The sequence below is a fragment of the Mastigoproctus giganteus genome, chromosome 1, assembly GCF_048544385.1.
Source record: "Mastigoproctus giganteus isolate SK-2022 chromosome 1, ASM4854438v1, whole genome shotgun sequence".
Lineage (NCBI taxonomy): Eukaryota > Metazoa > Arthropoda > Arachnida > Uropygi > Thelyphonidae > Mastigoproctus > Mastigoproctus giganteus.
Window position 1 is genome coordinate 61,210,870 of NC_143575.1, and position 25,539 is coordinate 61,236,408.

A 25,539-nucleotide genomic window follows, 5' to 3' on the forward strand; every position below is an offset into this window, starting at 1 on the left:
GTTTTAGCTTATGTTACAACTTTGGAAATTTGTTTTATATCGCATGGTAAGCTCATATTGGACAACTTTACAACTGTTTTGTCTGCGTATTGTCACTAGAGATCACCTGTTATCTAATAAGGGACCAGTTAGTCCTGCAAGAGGCTGTCATAGCAGTCTCATATTTTAAAGAAATGACCGATTGACCTTTTGGAGAGGCCATCTATTTGAAAATAGTGCAATACGAGGGCAATTCGTTTCAAAGGCAAGTCTTTCTGTGAGAATGCCTACGTGCATCTGATTGTTCTTAATCATGAAATTAAATATATCATTATTACAAATTATGGTACTATTAAGTTAACTGGTGTGATGTTCAGGTTACCATATCTTCCTTCATTCCAATGCAGGGCATCTGATTATAAAGCAATGGCTCACAATTACCACGTAGGAAAAATGTTGAATGCAGATGGACATTCTATGCATGAAATGCATTGAATGTCCAAAATCATAAAATGATTCTCTGCAATCAGTTAAAAGAGGCACGTTTATTATCAAAAACTGGCAGTTTAAACAGGAAGAAAGGAAGTGGGACATCCACGAATATCTTTGGCAGCGCAGGACAGATTATTTCTGGTCCTCTTTGTGTCTGAAACAGAAGATCCTCGTCGAAGAACTCAAAACAGCATGGGAGGAGAATACAGGAATAAAAGCAAGTACTTCTACAATAGGTAGACGCCTTTTCATCGGCATTAGTAGCATCACCAAAGAAAAAAGCCTCTTTTCACCCAAAACATGAAAATCCGTCTAAAGTGGACAAACGAGCGTGCTAGTTGGCCTGAAGATCAATGGAAATGTGTTGTTTTCTCTGATGAATCATCAAAATTCAACTTTCATGGTTCGGACGCCCAGCAGATTGTTAAACGAAGAAGAGAAGAATTATCTTTGACTGCATCGTCTCCCCTGTTAAACATTCTACATCTCAAATGATATGGGACTGTATTTCACATAGAAGTGTTGGCTATTGTTAATAAAATGCCATGGGATGGGGCGCAGATCTCAATCCAGTTGAAAATTATTGGAACAAAATAGGTGTTTCAGTAATGTAAAATAAACCAAAAACAGCAGAGATCTGCAAGAGACATTAATCCTTGTTTGGTACCACGGCTTTCCCAGGAATACATTCAAATCGAACAGAATCGTGCAATGATTCTGTTCGATTTGGGTATTTCAAGATGATCGGATTTGTGAAAGAATTTTAGACTTGCAAGTAGCTAGTGTTACTTTTTAATTAAAATTACTTTTTGAAATTTATTTATGCTTTTTAAGATTCGTGTTTTAAAGCGCAATAGATGCTAAAACTGAATCTGCAATATGATTAGGTCACAAATTAATGAAATATCTTTAATTATTTATATATTAATCGCTAGAAAATCAGTGGAAATAAAATTCTGCATTAATAGAAATAATCTGATGCTGCTGAATTAATTTTTAGTAAGATTTCTCTTTACTCAGGTGGTTGTGGTTTGAGACACCTTTTCTAAACTCTGCGAAATTCCAAATTTATGAAACGAATGTTTCATGAGTTTTTGTACAAGCATTATGGTACTTATCTCTATGTTTAGCTTTCTGTTGGAGTCACCATTTTGTTATCGGTTTTTTTTTTTTTTTTTTGTGGCTTTTTGCCTATCAGTTGATGAACTTCGGCTATCAGCAACTATTATGATTATCATAGCTATAATTATCAAGCTGTGCACCTCTTTGATCGCACTATCTGAAATCTAGAACATCAATACCTTTAACAACCATGTAGAAAAGTCCAGAGCTCTGCCATTAGCGAGTCGTTAAGAACTAATTAATTGCAATGATCATCTTTAAGATCACAGAATGAAAAAAAAAAAAGTAAATTGCAAACCGTTTGGATGTTTGTTTTCGTCGGACAAAAAAGGTGAAGTATTAGGAGAATGGATTATCATTTATACAGTTATAAATTTCTCAAAAAAATAAACTCATATATAAAGGAAATATTAAGGATTATCTAATTAAAACCCAAACCAGTTTACAACACAAAAAATATTAAAAATTAATACGGAATTTACAAGCACAGTCTTTTTATTGAGCTTGATGGAACTCTGAGAAGAATATGTTCATCAGAAGAGTGAATACAGTTCGCAGTTTCTTTCAATCTTATTTGGTACAGTTCTGTTTAGATATTTATTACTGTATATCACTCGACATTGCAAAATTTATTTCGATGCAAGGTAATCTTCAAAATAAACACGCGTTCGTCTCGGGAAAAGCTTATACAGTAAACTCTTTAAAATCCATCACCCTCGAGGTTTGAGAGGTACCGGATTTTAAAGAGGTATACGTAGTCATTGAGCAGTTTCAGGAGAGCGCATTTCAATAAATATTAAATACAAACAACTGAACTTATTTATATCTGTAAACGTTTATAATGACTATCTTGTTCTTTCATTTGTTTTGGGGAGCAACAAAATTTAAACTGCATGAGTAATACAAAGATTTAATTCCTACAGCAGAACAAATTTGCCTTTCGAAACCAGTTGCCCTGGTTTTGCACTACTTTCAACAAATAGCTTTAGCTATATTACAACTTTGAAAATTGATTTCATATACAGGCAAAACGGACAATTCTTTAGACTTGCTCTGTCTGCTTATTGTCACTAGAGACCATCTGCTATCTGGTGAGGGACCAGTTACTCCTGAAACAAGCTGTCTTAAGTCTACAAACGGAGATTGGAACTGCGGAAAAATAACAGAAAATAATAAGGTGTTAATCATGAATTATTGCGGGATCAACCATTGAAATCACTGAAAAGACAGCAATAAGTATCTTCTTATTATTTTCTCTTATTTTCTGTGTTTTCTCTAGTTCCAATCTCCGTTTGTAGTTCGTTTTCAATTCTCCTCTTCTCAATTAATTTGTATATCCATTATGGCCGTTGGGGTCGTTGCTAATAAATGCATTGTCCCTAGTCCATAATCCATATTACAATCCTTCAATATAGTCTGTCTGCTGTCTAAAACTCTCTCTTCACGTTCAACGATTTCACGTGCTCTGTTGCCACAGTTACTTTGCATACGCCATTGACCAGTAATACGATGACCTTGTATAAAGATCTCGATAGAATAAATGAACTCCTCTCCTTAAAAAGTATCATTATACCAATCCACTAAATCCAACCATGGTATAAGCCTCAAACCTGTGCTCCACAGAACTCATGTATTGTCACCACAACAGCAAAACTGTCTCATTGACCAAACAGACATCAAAACTATAAAATCGTCCACCAGAGGGAGATGTCCGCATTTTTTTTTAATGAGATTAGTGGCAGCATTCACACTAATTCATGTTTATTACTAAAAACGTGTTGTCCTTCCCAGGAGTTTATTCACCTTCAATATTTCCAGTTACTACCATTCTAGAAAGAAAATACAACTCGTAATTTATTAAAAACACTCGATTAAATCCTATATGGGCTTGTAATTACAAACATCGGCTCAATACCATTTGTAAGGTTCTCTCCAGAATATTATCTTGATTTATATCCGCCAGATGGGGGTAGAGATGCTCATTAGGTTTCTACTACTCACGGAAAGTGGAGTAGGCTGTAAACTAAGTATCTCTGGTTGAAGTTCTGTAATTCTTTCAGCTGTTTGGGAATCAGTTGTTACGTAGCGTGCGTCGAGAAAGCGATCGTGCGTTTTTACCGAACATTCCAATTCAAGTAACGAATTTTATTATCTAATACATTAATGTGGCTGTGGTGGAATCATTTTTATTGTATGGCTGTTTTAGAAATGAAGAAGCCAAAAAATGAAGGCCCGACATAGTGCAATTCGCGTTGCTATTACATTATTTGTTCTATCTCCAGGAATTCGCATTGGGAGCATTATAGAGTCCACGAAATGAATGTTGGAGACGTTGCTCATGACTTTGTGGCTCGTCTCACTCAAATGTGACTTAAGAATTGCTCTTTGCGCGATTTGTTTCTTAAGAAAAGGGGAAGATTGGTTTTTTAATACCTCACTCAAGTATTAGTGTTGGGGTAAGTGTATACGAAGTACGCTACAGTGTTCCCCTAAATGCTATTTGGTAGTTCCCTCAAGAGAGGAGACTATCTTCTGTGGTGAATGTTTTATTTTTTTCTTTAACTCTCTTTTACCTAAGTATTCTATCATCAATCGAGGGCTACAGATACTGCAAAAACTTCACAAATGACCGACTACAGCGGGGTAATAAGATAACACCTGAATATAAAAGGAATATTTCTTTAAAAAACAAAGAAAATGTTTTGATACAACCGTTTTTTCCTTATTTTACAGCATTAAGCTGGTACTCAAACATAAACACGATAAAAAAATGAAGTACACCTTTTTATAAAATTGTGCATTATCGATTTTCGAAATATTAAGAAATAAGACTTATTTCTGTTGAAGATAATGTTTAAGGTATTTTGTTATCAATTTCCTTATTTAATATTTAATTTAATAACAAAAATTGCATTGGAAGCCACCAAGATGGAAACTTCAGCGATGATTTATAAATAAAATTTTCATTTAGAAGAATATTATATTTTTAAAGCAAAGGCGGTTTAGGTGTAAAATTAACGCAAAATATTTAATATTTCTTCTATATATTAAATGTTTTCTTAGTAAAATATTTAATTATTCACAAAAAAAGTCAGCAGTACAAAGGAAATTAAAAATAGGTTTTGGTTTCGTAAAAAAAAACTACTTAAATCGAAGAAATTACTCTTATGAAGAATAAATAAATATTCTATTAACATAACATGCTCTTCCAATTTAAGTTGGTGTTGATGACAAGTATTTAAGCAATTAAAAGTCTATATAAATACATTTTCCTGTAAAACAGTATTTTTCGATGTTTATTTTCATTTAGTGTAAGCAACCGTCAAAAGATGGCGCCGTAATAGTCCCATTCTTTCATTTAGCCTGCATATTGTAGAGTAAACGACTTATTAATAGATTCATTGTCCTGCTGTTTATTTAATAGCTATTTCACTTGGACTGGACACATACTTTCCGTTTTTAAGTGGAAAACTTAAAAGCAACAGCAGAGAAATTAATTTATGGCGAATTTATCATAGTTTACACATAAGATCAGATTAACCCCGTCTGAAACCAGGAAGAGAGCAGAGAACGAGCTGGTCGCTAGGCACGTTTAAGTGAAAAATGACTCTTGCATGATGCTAGAGTTGTATTGGTGTAGCAGAAAGAGGAAAGAAGCTAAGCTGCGTGTCTGTGTCGTTAGGTGGTGCGCTAACGACAATTTGATGACAAAAACTAGAGTCAGGTTACAGTGATGTGAGACAGTGAGCATATATCATCGATAAACACAGCCTGCTATACGGAGATCAATAGTTCTTCAAGCTCAGAGTTGGCTCCCAGCAAAATGATAATGTGTCTCTGCATTTCTGACAACCCCTTGTCGTTGTGTGGGGATGGGGGAAACCGGGCGGGGCAAAGTCTGGTGTGGTGGAAAAGTTTGCACCGTTGGGACAGACTTCTGAGTAGTCAGAGGCCAGTAGATGACTGCAAGTATCCATCTGACAATACCAGACCAGGCCGAAAACTACCACAAAGAATGACAAAAAAAAAAAAAATCCTGAAATCTGAAGAGAGGAAACTCAACTTTGCCCTCTCATTCTCTCTGCTAGGTGTCAATATCTGATTGATGGCTGACGTTCCTCAAGAGTTGGTTTTTTTTTTTTTTTTTTTGACTTTATAAGATATTGGCCCCTGTATTTTTCAACGCCTTCCTCTGAAAATGCGATTGGAATTTGCCTCAAATGGAACCTTTGTATCTCTTTTGAGAACTGCAGGTTATTTTTTTATTATTATTTTTTTTCTTCTAGAACCAAGCTAAGCTGCGTGCTTAGCTTGGTTCTAGAGATGCAATCTTTTTGTTTGTATATCCTGGAAGCTGTCTTGTTTCAAATAAAAAAAAAAGAGAAGTGGGGGACGATATTTTTCATTTTATTTTCTGTCAGTGGTGATGAAAAGATTTTTTTATTCCGAAATAATAAATTATTTATAAGAATTAAAAGCATATCATTAATTAATTATTCATTATTGATTAATGAATAATTATTAATTCGATATAATGGAGTTTAAACTACACTACATCGATCATTAGCACTTCTCCCCCACCCAGATTTTTTTTTTTTTTTTTTTTTTTTTTTACTAACGAAGAAACTCCGACCTGCATAAGTATTATAAGAAATCCTATTTCAGTAGAAATAATAATTTATAAAAATTGGCATTTTTAATACTTGCATATTTGTTAATTTTGCCTCTTATTAGAAAGCGTATTATATTATTAGTTTTTAAAATGAAATAATTCTCAAATGTTGAATAGGGGAAACAAAAACCTCAACCTACCTCTCCCTTAGGATCGAATAGGGGCGCAGATTGCGTGGTTTGTTTAGGACACCAGTCACTGGCAACTAGTCTAGAGACGTTTCTGATTGAAATAATTTTTAAAAATGTACATATCTGCGTTGAGCTTTTGTTTCTGGGTACATTTGACCCTTTCCAACAACGTCGACCGGAACTCAGCCTTGTAAATTATTTTGTGCAACTTAGAACCGATACCACTAACCACAGGTCAACGACGTTCTAATATGATTTTTAACCTTCAAATAATAGCATCTTTAAACGCCTAATAAAAAAGATTCGCTCGCTCATTTATTTCATTCAAAATCCAGGTATTTATCACCTTTCTCAATATGGTACATCCATCCCTATTAATTATTTATACTATAACCTTTGAGTGCTCCAATTCGTTGAACCTAAGCCACTGTCCCTTAACGAAGCAAACCGATCCATATCCTCAACAGGAAGCGAACCGAACTGGTATTTTGTGATTGGGCAAATCGTAACATCATGGGTCTGGAGTCAGCAAGAGAATTAACTTCTGTTTTGTAGATGTATGTCAAAATTTCCTGCAAATATTTAATTCAAAGCAGACGTTGTATTTTGATGTTTCTATACAATCAATAAATTCAGCTCTTCGCTCTTTTAAACGTTAATTTATGATAAAATTATTCCACATAATATTATACAGAAAATCGGGATCCCCCGTTTCCCCCTCACTTTATAAATTGGCGAATATTGGACTCTAAAATGGGCCACTCATGGGCATCGCCTACCTCCTCAAAACAACTGACATGACTAAACAGCTAAAGGTACCCAGCCTACCAAAGTTAATCGACATCAGATGCACCATTATCACTTCAAAAAAAAAGGTGCACGGGCACGATAAGCGTCCCGAATATCTGAGCTTTCGGTCAGTGGCACAATCCTTCACCATATCTGAGGTCCAACCTAACATACATTCTAAAACTGTGTGATCGTTTCTTACCTGTCCAAACATTCCTGAGACAAGGAATAGACTCGAAGAGAGTCCATTAAAAGAAATACTCTCCTTTGCTCTTTGAGTGGATTAAATCGGTACAGCTGCAAAAGCTCGTGATAATTTTGAGCCATAAACAACAGTAAATCATCTGATGAAGAAATCAGCCATCCAAATTCGCCCAATTATGAAAATGATGCCGCTCAGATCAATATATTTTATGTTGGATCCCATACAACTTCATTCTTTCCCCAATTATTATGTATAAAGCCTTAATAATGTATAAAGCAATAACCACCAAAGCCCCAATAATACTGTAGAGAACCAGTTAACTTCTCTAATGTGCTTTTGTCTGAAGCACTATTTAAATTTGAATAATAATGATCATCTATTTATCGTGCTCATAATTACAGCAACAGAGCACACGAATACCAAGCGAGATTAGACAGGTTGTAGAAGGCAGTTTCATTGTGACAGCAGTGGCATTTGAGGCGCAGTACAGCATATATGAGTGCTGTGCTTGACACGAGTATTTCCCACATGTATTATTACATTCATTAGTATTATTACAGTTCATTAAAGACAACTTAAATTATTATTACACTGAACTGTGGTATAAAGAACATTGAATTTAAACAGTTCTCATGCACTTTACAGTTTGTTTCATTCTTTCTTGCCTGGACTTGATGAAAGGATTCAACATATAGTCCAGAAACGTTTCCAGCTATTAAGTTGTTCTATTGTATAGGAGTTTTAATTTATTTATAGTACGCTGTTTACTATATAATAATTCACGTGGCTTATGTCATGATGTACATCATGACATTATTGTACATGTTAGGGCAAAAACTTTCTTTTTGTCCATGGTTATTAGAGCAAACTGCCACGAATGCGTAAATCTCACACTTTACCACGAGTTGCCTCGATATTGAACTAATCACTTTGAATGCTTCAGTTTTCGTATGTACAAACGATGGAATCTATCTTAAAATCTTATTATCACTTGACATTAAGGTCCGGAAAATCTAACACAGATCCTCTACTGCATTTAGTTTATTACGACTGCAAATCTTGGCATTATTATGAAGGATAGGATAACTTCCAAAGGTTCTAAGAGAATGGAAGTACTATAGATTCTGTACAGACACCTGAATTCGAGCTGATGGTGGTCATGGGTATTTAACACACGTACATTGATTAACTGTAGTATTCTTCGTCTATAGAGTATAACGAAATCTTCCCCTCCCCCTTTATAATCCTTCTCCCTGCTGGATAGAGTTGAAATGAGTGTCTATAAAAATTCCCCTAAGAAACCTGTTGTTGGATCCCCTTTTGAACCGCCATATTTCACTGTGAATCCCTCTGCGTTCATCCCTAACTTAATACTAAAGTTAAACCTAATTACCAAGCTGCAGCAGTACGGGAAAGATGGAAAACGCTTCGCTTATCTGTGGAATGATATTATCTGCGAACTCTCCGCACATAAATACAAAAATCGATAAATTTAATTTATGGCCGTCAACGACTCGCGTCGTGAGAGTTGCAAAAAAAAAAAAAAAAAAAAAAAAAAAGGGAAAAAGAAAGAAAAAAGTAGCATTGGATAAAATTTGTAGTCGTCCTCTCTGCGTTCCTCATGTGAGTTCAGAGGTCACGGAGACAAGTAAATGTAGACTTCATTCGGGATTTTTTTTTCTTTTTGTCTCAAAATTCTTCCTTTTTTTTTTTCCCCTCCGTTTAGCGACTGTTGACAGCAAGCGACAAGGGTGTGTTTAGAGATCACGCGCCATATTAAAATGTGAATTAAATTAGGGTATACTTAGTTGGAAATGTGAGACTTGTAGAATTTTAAATTAAATTTTTCTTCTTCGGAAAATGTCATACCTTGTCTTTATCAAGCATCAGGGTGTATGTGCGTGTGCGCGCGCGCGGTGTGGAGCTGTGTACCACAGCTACATCTTAAAAAAAAAGTCGCCTCATTTTTCTCTTTTTAGATTAACTTAGAGAAGAGCACAAAAACAGTTTTTTGTTCCTTTTTACTTGTTCATTTAGAGTGGCGAAAAAACTGAGCAAAGATGCGTTTACTATAAAAATCATAACCAGTGAAATATAATAAAAAAAAAATAAAAACACATTCAGAAGAATGTAAATAAACAACGTACTAATGCAAAATATATAAAGTAACTATTACAATATCAAATGATTAACATAACCAGTTTACTTTAAATAATTTGCGAGATATTAATTGCATAAATAAAGTTATTGCGATAAAAACACATTATAAATGGAAGGAAATAATGTACAGTATTTATGCTTTCCATTTTTTTTTTTGTGAAAGCTTTAATGATTTTTTCACAAAATCATTTACAGCTCAGCGATCATACATTAGAATACCACAGTCCAGAATTATATACCTGTGTAGTACATAAATATAATTATTATAAAACAATTATTTTATTTCGATTATCTTATTAACAAGTTCTATCCCTCTGCACAATGTTTAAATTGTTATATATAAATTAAGGCAGGAGTTCAACCTTTTTGGCTAACTTAGTCATTAAAAAAAAAATTGGAAAGTCAATTATGTCACTATTTTTATGTATTCGTAATTAATTTTTTTTCTGATTGGTTCGACTACAATCTGGCACAATTAGGTACATATACCACCAGTGGTAGGCGTACCACGGTTTGAGAACATATGAATTAAGTAATATTTAATTTATATAAATATAGAATAAATAATAACTTTAAAAAGAATGAAATAATAATTTGATATATTTAATTCTGTTTTATGTTTAAAGCAATAAGAATTGTACACCATCAAGAATGTTTTATAGCTATTTTGGGCATAAAGATAAGGTGGGATTTTAAGGCTAAGTTCCGTTTCCGGTTGGCAACATGAAGCTTTTTACAGTTGTTGCAATTTTATAGTAGCGAAATTCTTTACATTTTTAACAAAACTGAACTCATTAGGAATTATTTCTTAGCACACATCAATTACTGAAAACTAATTTCTAATCATAACTAATCCGTTCTGGTGTGGAAACAATGTTTTGATTTTACACGAAAAAGGTTCCCAAATGCACTTTATTTTTCTTCAATCTATTCGTGCACTTGAAAAAGCTGATTTAACAGGTTTTTCTCAGTCTGGTTTCCAAGTCCAAGATGTTACGCTATGCAAGCCATAGCGTTCTCCATCTAAATAGAACTGCAAACATAAGTCTTCTATTTACACTCCAGGACGGCCACGTAGGGTTAGAGGTATGTCAGATGGAAACGACTACAATATTACAGTATCTTGTGGTATCACGTGGATTAGAACACGAGTATACTTCTTTAACCTAAACTATTCTCAATGTTGGCATCTACCTTACGAACTATAAACAGCCCCATCGTTTAATATAATTTGTACAAACAAATGAATTTAGGTTTGCACAGATATCTAGTAACTAATTCAATATGAGGATGCATTCCTTTTTATATACTGCACTGTCAAAACAGTGTACATAAGTACACGTTGAGCCCTCTTAACTACTGAGTACGGTGCTGTTTCTTCTATTCTCTCTAGCTTGTGAACTCTTCTGAGACCGTGTGGTCATCAAGGAGTATAAATATAAAATTTAATTTTTATTTAATAACGTGTTGGCCACCTTTTGGCCTTAATTACACATCGTAGTTTTTAGTTAAGATTCCCGTTGGTAGACTCCAAACCAATATCTAATAATAGAAAGTTAGTATTTGAGTCGATTCCTCCTTCAACACAGCTGCTGATTGCATACTTGTTCTGACACGAAGCCGATGTTCCAGTTCATTCCAAGTTCGTTCAGTGGTGTGGAGTTAAGGTTGAAACGCTGGGCAGGCCGCTGAAGCTTTACCACGTTCGTCTTCAAACCAAGTCTAGAGGCTGTACAGTATGGCATGATGCATTGTCATGCTGAAACGGTGTCCTCTTCATACTGCTGCCAGTGTAGAAAGAACAGAATCATCTAGAATATCACTGTACCAGGAACGGCGACCAATGATCCAAGACTAAACGACCCAAGACAGTGACAATATCTAAACTTCACAGTCTGGACGACTCGCTCTGGTAAATAACATTCTTCAGACATCTGCCAAACCCAAACACTGCCATCAGATCGGAAAACCGTGTAATATTTTTGTGTCACTCCATACCACATCCTTCCAACGTTCAAGGAACCAATTACGATGCGTTGTGCACCAGCGAAGTCAACACAGTATAGTACATTGCGTTGTGCGATCTTTGGTTGACAGTATTTGATGAGGACTAACACGATCTGAGTACCGCTCGTCCAAGCGCCCTCCGATCTCCTTCCTTCGATTTCTAGTCTACCTGAATGTTTCCTGACTATAGTAGTAAACACGAAGGGTCTATTTTGCGATTACATCAGCCACTTTTGACAGGGTTTTTTTCTGAAATGGCATGAAGAGATTGATTGTTAACATGGAATCCTACGATTACGCCCAATCGGAAATCGCAAAGTTCAACAACTTTCAACCCATCTACTGTACTTCATTAATCTGCACACTTCTATCGCAAACGCATTTGCCGTTATACCTACTTCTGACACGAGAAACGATGAGTATGGTTCATTTTTCTTAAATCCTATTCAAGTACTCGATTATCCGAATACCTTTTGCCCATATGGTATACGTCAGAGTATCAGATATTATTGAGTTCGATATTAAATGAATGATAATTGCGTGGATGCAAATCACTTGTGGGTGAGCACTCCTGTCTATATAAAATGATCGACACAATGATTCACCTTTGTCAGTAGCTGCCTTGTCCTAGTCAAACAAGAATATATTTTAAACCGTCACCGTACTCCCACGATGCGAATGCAAGGTGATCAAATTATCCTGTGGGCACTACACCATTAACAAATCCCAACCCAGCCTGCATAAGAGGAAATATGATAGGGAAATCGGTCTGTAGAGACTGACGTGAGATGTCTGATAACCATCCTGCGGCAAGGAAATCATTGGGATTAATAACCCCAACCAGAATGTTCAGAAGTGCGCTGCCCCTATCAATAATGCAAGAGTTGTCTTAAAAGAAACTTGAGAAACATTTAAGTTTCTTTTAAGACACAAAGTGGACAGTGTAAAAAACATTAGGTGTATCGTCTGAGACTGCCTGCAGTCGAATGGGTAGCCTCTAAGTTCAAGAGGAATGTACTAATACCAGGGACTCGAACCGAGATGCCATTTCAATGAAATAAAAAGTTGAGTCCAAGTTCAATTCCGCCGTGCAATTACAATCATGTTTAAGGGCCATGAATGTTCTTAAATGTTTAATTAAGTAAAATAACAATGAGAAGGAATATGAATGAGCCTAAATGAGTAATATCAAAGTGGAATACGATGACATACAAACCAGCTGACTGAGAATTGTTGACTCATCGACTACTTCAGTCATAAATGCGCCGGTTCGTATGATTTCTCATGGTTGAATGGAGAAAAAGCAAGATACACATATACGCTTTGCTCCTGTTGTGCTGATATTTATTAAAATCTAAATTGCCCGAGTTTTGGAAAGAACCCCCATTGCCACATTTCAACTAAATCCATTCCGAAATAAAGCTTCTCGATTCACCGTCACTGGGAGTCCGCAATGGCTACACTACATAAACAACTGGAAGTCTCAATCTCGAAAATTGAGTTCATTCGGCTTCTTCGAAGTTCGAAATAAACAACCTGGGTATGACAGCAGTTTCTCGTTGTGCACGAAAAGAATTGTTAAGCGAATATCCTTGGATTTTGTTTCGAAGATGCGCAAAAATCAATGGGACAGTCTTGTTGAACTTCTATTATGCTAAGGGGACTCAGTATTATAGTACAACAAACATTCAATTACCATTTTGGCCAGAGAGTATTTTTCCTTTTTTATAAAGACTACAATTATTAACTCTGGACATGTGCAGACAAAACGATATATAGACAATGTCTTTGCTGTAGCGCAGTGGTTATAATCACCCAAACCGGTGGAAAAGGCCAGGTTCGAGTCTTATCAATGACAGCAAGGTTTCCATCTCCGAAAATCGGGGTTTCAGTTAAGCAAACAGAGATAATACACATAGTGTTGGGTGAGGTAATTCTCGGCTGGCCCAACAAATTGGACACAGAAAAAGCTTTGGATGAACAAGTTCTTCTTTTGATCAGCGCATGTCCCATCGAACTAAAGATTGTGAGAACTCCAACAGTTGCTATTGGAGGGTAGGGTTTAATGGGGCACAGGCTGCTATGGCCAATTCGTGCCTAACCAAGTAAAAGGAATGGAAGAAAAGAATAATGAATTTGATTTTAAAATGCACAAATCCAATGGCATTCTTGGAGATGTTGAACACAACTGGCCGACTCTTAAGAACAGGCCGAACTCTAAAACTCGTATCTTCGAGCTGGTTGTTGGTTGTTCTGGAAGAATTTACATTTAGCAGCTGTCATCCAACTGCAATTAAAATGCCATCCAACGTGACAATTTGCACTCTGATTTTAATCAGAACTGAAAGAACATGTCGAGAATACATACCATCCCTTAAATTACCATTTCTATCGTCCACCATATTGGTCAAACCATTGTGTGACGTCAAGATCGGTGTTATATAACCGACATAGTACTAATTTAATAACCATCTCACAGTCGCTAAACGCGAGCCTGAAGAAACACGAGTTCCTCTGGAGAAACATGACACTTTTACTGATAACGCTTGTTTAACCAGAACGGCACGAACTCTGTGCTCGGTGATATTAGTCGACTACGGCGCGAGTATGTTAATGTTGACGACACCTGCCAGTAACATGTTTGGACTGTTAATGTGCAGCTGTCATTCCACATTGCTGGTCAATTCCGAAACACCTACCCCCCGATTTCGCCGACACCGTGTCGCTAGGAAAGTTGACAGATTTCTGGCCACGATATCGAATTCGGATCATGTTTACCGCTTGGCTCCATCCGGGGAACAATTAGCGACACGCTCAGCTCGTTTGAAAGTGTCTAGACATAACAGGTAGAACAAACAAACGTTGTCTTCCTTCTCCATTCGATTTTAAAATACACGCCAACAGGCTGTTACCATGGGGATGTGACCAAATTCGCAGTTGTCGCAAATTTGCCTCCGGTTGTGCAGAAACCTTGTTTTCAGTGTCCCCACGAAGATACTCCATTAACCGAATACAAAGTCTGATTAATTTTGCCACTTAGCGAGACTGGCTCCGAAGCAGATGCTCATACATACGTCATCGGGTGTGTGGTGTGTGTCCAAGTGGATGATGCTGGAGACGGTAATGGGGCATGAAGAGAATTAGTATTTGTTTATGTTCGTGTTGTCAAATCTGTTGAGAACAAAGACTTTTGTTCTGTTTCCTAAAATATCAACAGATGTGCCGAGATATCTTTGTAAGTTCTGGTGAGTGTCTTTCTCTCGAAGATAAAGAAGTTACCGCGCGAAAAAAAACAAATACCGAGGAAGGTAATTCTTTTCTTCGAAGAATCTAGGTAATCAATCTTTGGTATAATATAATTAGCAAACAACAGCTCAATAGACACACCAGAAATGGGTTCTTTGGAGTGGTTTTTATCCACTTCGTTATCGATGTAAGTTCCTTTGCCAACACGATAAGAAGCATGCGAATATCATTAAGAGTGATGGGACTGCTGATTTTACTCTCAAGCCAAAGAATTCGTTCGGAGTGTAAAAACTTGCTGATAAAAGTTGATATTTCTGGGTTCAGAAATACGTGAATGCTCGTGATGAGCTCTGTTACAATGCAGTGGCGCAAAGAACACTTAATATTAACTAATACAATTGAAACTTCAGTAGACAAGTTCTTCTTTGAAGTGGCTAATGGAAGTGGTTCCATAGAGAAAAATCAACAAGGTTACGAAGACAGACGAATGTATTTATAAAGTCCGCTTCAACCAGAGCTGTAGTTTGTCGATCTCAATCAGAGGAGTAATGAATTTTTCCTAAAATATTCCGTGGTCTTTTCCTCCTTGCAAGCTGACAAACCAGCTCTAAACACACTGCTTCAAATCCTTAGATATAGGTGCGGAAAGCAGTAGGAAACCACTGAACATTACTCGAATAAATCCCTGACATTAAAGACAAGCTTTTGAGCTGAATACTCTCCATAATTAGCCACCAGTACGTCGATTGATTGATACTGGGTTTTAGACGCATCAGCAACTTAGGCCATATTGCGCAGTATATAATACAGTATGCCTGTAATTTGCGTGTGTTCTGTGGTCTATTTGCTGTTAGCTGGATGAAAAACCCCAAGTTCCAGTAGAAAAAACCATGCTACCTTCGCCTGAGATCGACTAACTCAGCCATGTTCTGAAAAAGACCAATAAAAATTCCTCCCGTCATCGACAGGGTTCGAACACAGGTCTTTTCCACCCGGTATGGCTTGGATAGCGATTCTACAAACTGCTGCACACGAGGCCCAGTACAAAGTCTACAAAGTTGAAGCAATGTTTTTTGTCACTTAATTGAATGATTTAGAAGAAATGTACGGACAAGCAAGTTAGGGCAATACTGAAGTTCTTTGCGTGTTATAAAGGCGGCAGTGTGCCAAAATAACCTTTATATTAATTATTAAAAATATACAGAAAGAGAAAAAAATGCAAAAGTAGGCTGTAATTTCTAAATATAAAATTAATGAAATTTGTTTAGTGGATGCCAGACTAAACTGAATTCTGGACTGTCCTTCGACCAATGTCCACTTAATTTGGCTTTTATAACAACCTCGAAAAACTAAATTTACTGACAACGGGGGTCTTCTGGCAATAAAAGCAGCAAACCACGTATGAAACAACAAATCTTTTGATATATTTTTGCTACCCGATCAAGAACACTCATGAAATATTAAAAACCACATTACCAAACTTAATAATGTTGGGTTGCTTAGAATGTTCACCAAGGCAACAGCAGTATCAGTATATTGCGTCTATAAATTGCGTGTTTTTTGCGGTCGATTTTCTCGTTTTGCTGGAAGTAAAACCACAGCTTCAGGTAGTTGTCAAGAACTGACAAGTTCTTCCTCCTTCCACCTCTCGTTCCAAATCAATGTTTGGAAGAGTGCATGGTCACCATTCGTACCAGTTATTAAATGAAGTGTGGTTTGTGCGCTTTTTTTTATACCTCGTACATATTCTTTAGGTATTTATTATCCTGTTTTATTTCCTGCATTGCTGGTCTGGATTTGGATTCCAGCTGAAACTGTCCCCCTCCCATTTCCGTGAGTTAATACTGGTTTTTCAGCTCGTAAAATATGAAAATCAGCCCAGGAATACGCCATTATAAACTAGAGTACCATAAGGACAAGAAATCTCACTACCATAAAACTAAACAGCTGGTAACTTAGCGAATAGAAAATCTGAATTTGGTTTCTGATGAAGCAGTAAGCACTTTCGTCATTTTGCAGCTGAGTGTCGAACGTTTTTTTGAAGTAGGTTGGACCTCGTGTTTTCGCTTAATTGATCGTTATTTTTTTGGGGGTGTGGATTCTCAGTGGAGAACCCATAGTTTTTGTTCGGTCACAGCTTCTGAAGATGATTGATCGTTGTTTTTTTAGGGTGTGGATTCTCAGTGGAGAACCCATATTCATATCGTTGAAGATTCTTGCTTCAAACATGTGTTTTTGTTTCAATTATCCGAAGAAACTGAAATGTGCTTTTTGCTGATCTGGTGTAATCAATCGGGATACCCGACAAGAAAAAAACCATGTGCATTATGTTCATAAATTGCTTGTGTTCTCTGGTCGATTTTCCTGGACGAAAACCCAAATTTGGATCACAAGGCGTTATAAATGGAAAATCTTTTGATCAACTTTATGCCCTCGTGGATGAAAAGTTTGCATAATCATCGTCCTTCCCACACTGAGTGGAAAAGACCTGTTCGAATCCCGTCAATGACTCGAGCTATTTTTATTTGTCCTTTTCACAACGTGGCTGAAACTCGGGTTAATCGTCCAGCAAACCGACCACAGAACTCACTCAATTTACAGACATAATACGGCGCAATATGGCCCAAGTTGCTGATGTCCCTAAAACCCTGCAACAACCAACTTGATAAAGTACTTTGACGTGATTGCACAGCAGTTGGATGCCTGAAATAGTCCGAATGCTATGTACTTTATTGTAATTAGCAATTAACCAACACTATTCCACGAAAGTTTTAAAGACAGAAATCTTAGAATTAACCAATTTCCACGTATATCTTTCTCCCAAGAAACTTGTGTACTTTGACATGGTTCCACATGGGAGATTGCTGTACTAGAAGTATATTTGGTTTACGGCAAGATGTTGAGTGGATTGAGGGATGGCAGAAGGAGAGGTGGTAGGGGATTATTATAAATGAGCATTCTTTAGAATAACTCGAGAATAACTTGTAGATTTAGTGAAGAAAGCTGATAGGTATGAATAAGGAGAAATACTTGTTATGATGCATTACACACGAAGGCTGTCATGCATTTCATTTTAAGCAGATGGTCCTTTAGATAATTTACTGTACCACTGTATTTAGAGAGGAGGAGATTATAGGGCCAATTTTAAAAGTATATTTGGGACAGTGTGTTCAAGTCTGTGAGTTGCATCTAAAGAAAGATATTGAGCTTCTTTGAATAGCAAAGGAACGTTCATATGATCTGATTGAGGTGTATAAGGCAATGAAGAGGAAGTTGAAATTGAAGAGGATGGAAATTTCACATTGAAACCAGATCAAAAACCGAACAAGTAGATGGATTTCAAGAACTTTGTTTGGTGAGCATGTTGTGAAATATTGGAATAAACTGCCTCAATGGGTGGACAAGGTTCGCACTCTGGAAAAATTTAAGGGGAAGGATCGGTGGAAAGAGTGATCAGACTGGACATAGTTTTACGAATTTTTCCACCTTGACTGACGCAGCAAGACTGAAGTTTTCTCTCATTTTTGGACCTTTACTGATGCACATTTTGCCAACTTTTATTATATAAAACGTCACTTCATCATAGAACATATCTGTGGTCCACTAAGTACGTTGAGTTTGCCAATCATTCTAATCTCATTGGGTAGAATATTTGGTTATTATTTCATTTACTAGTAAATATGGAGAAAAGAAATACGGGAGTTTTCATCCTAAATAAATTAAGCGAGATACCCTCGTAATAAAACAATTATTTAAATCAAATAATTTATAATAGTGTGTTTCTGTGATAATAGATGGCGCTGAAATAGCTGTTTCTGCAAGATTCATGTTTAGCTGTACTCGACTTGGCTGACTAATGGATGTCGATGGCCAACTAATAGCCGAATGAACACCACGTTCCATAAATCGACCCGGATCACGAAATGAGATACTAGACGCTACACGAATGTGCGTAACATAATTATTTAACCTTATGCACAGAAATATGCTCGTTCGCACGATTAAATGTAGAATGTCAGATTAATAACTGATAAATAGTCATAAGTGATAATAGATGGCGCTGTCCTCGCTACAGTAGCTCATAATTGTATTAACCGTTCGTGCAGCTGAAACAGAATTATTGAAAGTTAAATAGTAAAAAAAAATATTAGTATTTAACATTAATTTCACCTTATGTTTTGTTTTTGGTTATATTAAAAAATAAAGTTTAAATATTCATTGAAATTATATTCTGGTTATTGGTAATAAGCAAAATAGAACGAATATAATTATTATAAACATTTCAGGTGTTGCCACTCTGAGACAAACCTACAAGGTCTATGTTAATATTGAAAAGCCAGTCAATATACCACCATGAATAATATTGAGATAACACATCGTGATAACGTCTGAAATATTTTCTGATTATCTGATAAAGCGTTATTGATTATGTCTTGTTTCCTTGACCGACTGTCCTAATCATATTTTTACGAGATAATTAAACGGCTAATTAATAAAATTTGAATTTTAACAAAACTTTATTAAATAGTAAACTTGAAGATCTTTGCAAAGGAGTAAGCTAGACGATTTATGAGTTTATTTTTATTACACCTATATAAGAAGTTTTCTTTTTTACGCTAACAGGTGTTTGTTTATTTTTTAATACGAGATTAATCATAATGCGTTTAAATAAAGGTTATTGATGAAATTGAGTAGGTTGATGCGGAATGTGATTTTAGGTTTTGAATAGCATCAGTTGTTTGCACAGATATAAAAGAAAATATGCAATAATATTTATATCCGATTTATTTAACAATGTTTAATTTCTGTACAAAATAGAGTGTGGATCTTTGGTACTAGTAAACAATCTAAAAATTTCAAAGCAAGAAACCCTCTTTGGGGTTATCATAAAAATAAATCCTGAAAATGTACATTTGAACGTCTTTTTCTTTTGTGGTCAGTGCGATCATCTCGAAACAAACACCAGATATACTCGCCCATTTCAGCTTCACCCCAACTTCCTTCCTAACTCTTCACCCCAACTTTCTTCTCCACTAACCTGGTAGGTTCTCTCTCTATGCTCTTCATTAACATCGCTCACTTTGGTCTGGAAAAAATATAAAAAAATCCAGGAGAATGAAAGTATTGGAGCTTGATTGGCATTCTGCATCCCATTTTTCACCAATTTTCATTCAATGTCCATTTTGTTTTCCAGATTTTGTGAGGTCAACATCTGCTTAACGTTTGGACCAATAAATATCACCTTTCACTTTTGCATGCGATAATTTTAGAAATATGGAATGTATATGCTTGAAGGTGTCGCCATGAGATCCAGTACTTTAACAAATTGCTTGACCAGCCCTGGAGTGATACGGAGTGGTGGAAGCAACATTTTGTGCCTTGGAACCAAGGGACTGTTTACTGCATTGTGTGTGTGTGTGTGTGTGCCAGGATGCAACTCAGTTGTGGCAAAGATCTGCCATGCTGCACAGAGACAGCAAAAGTAAGAGAACTGAGTGAAGCCATCTTAGAAGAAACCCCAGCACCCTGAAGTCTCATTTATATTCGCCATACTTCATCTTCTCTTAACATATACTTCACATTCTGTAGCCTTCTTTGATATGATCAGAGTACCCGACAGAAATCGACGCTATATGTGACTCCATAAAGACTATGATTATGACAAAGATTGTGTCTCCAATTTCTCATAAAGACCAGTCAAATCAAAACAATCGCAAAGAAATTTTGCAAAGGAGTAAAAAGTTAGTAAGCGACATGTATTTTCCTGTATGTGAAAGTCTTTCAGCTGAAATCCATTAGATTCCACTGTTTTAAACGAGACATCAGGATCTCTATACTGGATTTGGTTAGACCAAAGTCCCTCTCTACATCAACCAATTTTTGTTCATTAAAGAGATGCAGCGCTTTATTTCACCAGGCTTCTGAAGTGTAATCCCAATTATCCTGTTTACCAGATTTAACATCCAGTTCTGAAGGCTTCTCTGGAAAGTGAGAATTGGCAAGTCTTATTATAACTATATACAGTATAGCCTTTAGATCCGCAGATGTTTCATAATTTGATATATCCACCATACAAAAGTAGCGGTTGTCATGATGGTTTGTGGACTCTACATATTCGAGATAAACAGAAAAGAATAACTTCTTATACGAATACGCAGGTTCTTATACGTCACAGTATTGGTACCCACTAATGGAAAAGACATGGATATCGCAAAAACATGAAACCAGGGCTTCGATTCGGCTCACAAATTACATATAAGCAGTTAAACAACTTTTTGTTGCATAATGCAATTATTCAACCATCTCCACATCAGATGGCCATGTGTTCACTACGTCCCACACTAAAAAGTGCTTCTGACTTCCTTAAGAGCAGGGGCACGCTATCATCCAGAAACTATCACTAGATGACGCTCTTGATGTAGGTTTATACTTTACTGGGGCTGCAACGAAATTGAGCAACTGGAATTCACTTAAGTATGGAATTTGGGGTGATTCTAGGGTGGTGGAACTTTTCAAATTGAATGACCTTTCTTACGGGTCATATATAGAACGCAGCATCGAGATTTGAACAAACGAATACAATAAAGCCAGTTTAATTTAAAAAGCCTCTTTCATAATACAAGAGTATCCGAGTTTCTTTCATATTTGAACTCTCCCGCAGAGTCTGGCATTTGATACACTTGTCGCGAAGGCTTCTTTTTTTTATTTTCTCCCATCAAACGATTTAAAAGCGAAAAAAAAAAAAAACTCACAAAGCTTCTCTTTTGTGCTTTCATCGGCACGCTTATCATACGATACTTGGTAGGGTTTCCACTTTCTGTCACCGGACACCCACTCTTACAAGCTCTTCCATCCCAGAGACGTTAAGTCATGAAAGGGATATCGGCGGTGTCTGTGTGTATTCAGTATAATTTGCATACACACACACACAGCCATTTCCCCGCCTCTTTGCTGTTGACACAGTTCCTGCAAATAAGCACCGTGTCTCCTTCTCACGGCCTTTGATTTTGAATTAAATCAGATGCTCAGAACGTATAATTTTATTCGGTTCTAGGTGACTGCAGAGTATTCAGCAAACGTGTAATCGGAAACCGCTACCAATGACAGCAGTGCGCGGTTCAAACTTCGAGGGTTGGCACTGCCTGACATTGATTAATCGAACGAAGGTCCCGCCATCTAGTGCCAAAAATCGCGATTAACTCCCTCTCCCCCTGTTATTATTGAATAATTCGACGTTAGCGTATTAACGAAATAGGCCACTAGATGTCAGCAGGAGTTCTACGTCTCGAGGAAGAGATCACTGTGACGTATTGCACGCGAAATACATTGGAAGTGTTTGTGTATCCGGTGTGTTTATGAATAAAAGTGGAGATTAAATTATCTGTTTGCTTTAGTAGTCCATCTATCAAAGTGATGCTTATAATGTTGATCATTAGCGTAGAAAGAATGACGCACAGTCGATGTCATGACAGCGGTGTTAATAGCTGTCAGACAGCTCTAATTTTAATTAATAAGCGAGCCCTAAACAATTGAGTGAAGTGTGTTAATGATGAGAATACACTCGATGACAGTTTAGCATCATTTTACAAAGAAATAGCGCGTTTAAGTGGCCCCTTATAGCCATAATGAACGTTTCGGTGAATGTTGTACTGTATTTCTCTTAAAAATCCTGCCAATTGTTTGTGCAGATTGAATGAACACTAAATATAACCAAATTTGTTTAATTTTCATTCTGATTTTGCGATATTAATTAATAAATATCAACTCTGTGTGATCTTCTATAAATGAGAGAGGGCGCCACTGTCGATTTATAAAATAAATGGCAAAATGATCGTCGTCCAACCACTCTAGGTGGAAGATGTCCGAGTTCGAATCCAATCATCGATCTGAATTATTTTATTATTATTAATTATTATTATTTCATTAGTATAATAATACTAATAAATTATACTAATACTAGTTAATAATAATACTAATAAATTAATCCTCAAATATTAATTCTAATGCATTAATTTAATAAATATTAATACTAATAAATTATACTAATAAATTATACTAATAAACATTAAAACTATTGAATATTAATATTAATACTAGTAATAAATGCCATCAGTTACAGCAACACCTTGGCACGAATTGGATCAGCAAAAGGAAAGGGAAAATTTTTCAGTGGCCCATTTTTCGTGGCCCAAAAGCGCTAATATCTATGGAATATATTATTACCTAAATTTTAAACTTCGTATCTTGTATTATTCTTATATTTATGGAAAAACTAATGCCGATAAAGACAAATCTATTACGGTTGTTCTTGTTTGATTAACACTTTAACGTGTCTTAAGTCTGTACAAGTGTGTTCATAGGTTGATTTGCAATAAGATAGTTATTAATTCGTGTCTGTCTAATCCTAAGCATATAAGTCGACCTTAAAATTTTAGACGATTTTCAAGGTGGATAAAAGATAGTCTTATACGCCTAAAATACGGTAACTTTTTTTTTCTTACAGTCAATACAGAGGAAGGAAGATTTAAATTCTTTTTGTTTCTAACAGCAATCAATCGCACAATTAATTATTGATGCGTAGTTCATTATTACCATTTTTAATTATGCAATCTATACTTTAGAAATAAAAATATTAGCTTATAGATATTTTTTTCTTTAAATCTTAATCTTGCACACACAAAAAAATTATAGTAGTGATATTTCCAGTTCCAAGATTGAGCAAAACACTAAAAATATTAGCTATTTCGTGCTTTAAGGGACGGAATGAATATTATCAGAAAATTTAAATACAATGCTGTAATTTTGTGAAATTTATGCACTCTTTATAAGAATACATTTGTAATAAATTATATTGTTTTTATGCTGTATTTGCTTTGGGTTTATTGCGAATAGAGATACAAAGTAGTAGACCCACCTACATATAATTTATATTTATTTAATTCTTATCTAAAAATATAAAACATTTATTTTTTTTATTAGTAAGGGAAAAAAAAAAGTAAAAATGCACGAATTATTTGGCAGGATCAGTTCAAGAAACTCTTCTGCACATGAAATGCGCAGCGCATTCATTGGTCTGGCGTATTGTCATACGATACAGAATGATTATAAAGTTTTTCTTCCCACTTTCTCTTCTTTTGTCTTGAGATTTGCGCGCCTTGCTGAGTTCTTCTCGCTCTCTTGACTCCTCCTGCTAACGTCATATGGCTAGCACCTCCTGGTCATGGGCTTGGAAGAAAAGATTTTGAAGCAAAATCTTTTCTTCCTTGTTGCTGATCTGGAGGGACGATCTTTCCGACAGGTGCAACTGTCTGGTGATAGTGGCTCGCTCTCTCTCTCTCTGTCGTGGGATGCGATAAACCAAAAAAACGTCATTGAGCGTTCTCCTTACTGATGATGGGCACCTTTTCTTCCCATCATATATCTGCTTTCCCCAATTGGGGTAGGGTCTTCCAACTCATCACCTTGTTAGCATTTATTCTCTAGAGGAATGATCTATTGCAGCCAGCTACTATCTGTTATTATTCCTCCTGCTCCTCCTCGGCTCTGCACTCTTCCTACTACCTCATCTGCAGAGCCATCAACTTCCAGCTTCAACCATGTCTACAAGTGCTGTTCGCCTCGTGTTCAGCCGAGTGGCATTATCTCGCGCCCACTTTAATGCTTCTCTTCTTCGCCTTCCTCCATTGTGGGATTATGTTTCATTTCTGTGTGATATTTCCTCTGCTAATTACGAATCTGCTCACTCTTGAGATCCTACTCCTGGATCTCGAGAGTGGGCAGATTTTTTCCCGGAGTAGGATACCAGCTGAAACCAGGAATTATTCCTTGGTAGGGTTTTTTTTTTTTTTTTTCAAGTGCTTTTTCGAGACACTTGAGAGAGTAAAAAACCTTCCTGTCTCATGCCAACTCTCCCTGCTATAAACCTGCACTTCCTTTCTCGAGGGTTCGTCTGCACCCTCGTCTAAGCAAGAGTTTAGGTGTCCCAATCCGATCCCATGGAACAGTAGAAGCTCGAAGGGCATGACTTCCAAAACTCCAGGATGGGAGAATGCAGCTTAAACAGTTTGTTTGTTATTTGGTTTATAGGAGCATTAGCAACTAAGGCCATATTGCTCCGCGGATATGCGGTGGTCATTCCCTGACCTTTCCGCATCCTCCGTATTTGGTGGTCACGGAGCTTAAACAGTGAATGGCCCGCCTCGTCGTGGCATAGATGGGAACTATCCAGCTCCTTTGCAGGTGATGCTGCTGGCTGGTTGCCATTTAATCTTGGCACATATATGATTAAAACAGTAAGATCAATAGTATTGAAATGAAAATTAAACAAATATAACAAGAACAGTGCATGCTTAAAAATACAATTTTTGTTTTCCGATCATTAACCAATAATAATTGCCGAAGTTTCACACGTGCCGGTTAAAATGATTTCGCATGTCCCATAATGGCACAAGTGTCAGTGCTCTTCCACCCCCCCCCCCTTTGGCCTGCATCAATAGCTCCTGAATTGAAATTGAATATTGTAAGAAAATCTATATAGCACGAAAGATTAGTGACCGTCTAAGTCAGGTCCAAGTGAAATTACCACAGTTCTATTTAAAAACCATAAAATTAAATATTTTTTATACATTAACTTTATTTTTGTGAATTTTCATAGCATATCAGAAATAATTGCGCAATTCCATTGAAAACCTGACATTCAACGGTAGAATACTGCGTTCTGATTGACACCAAAGGTC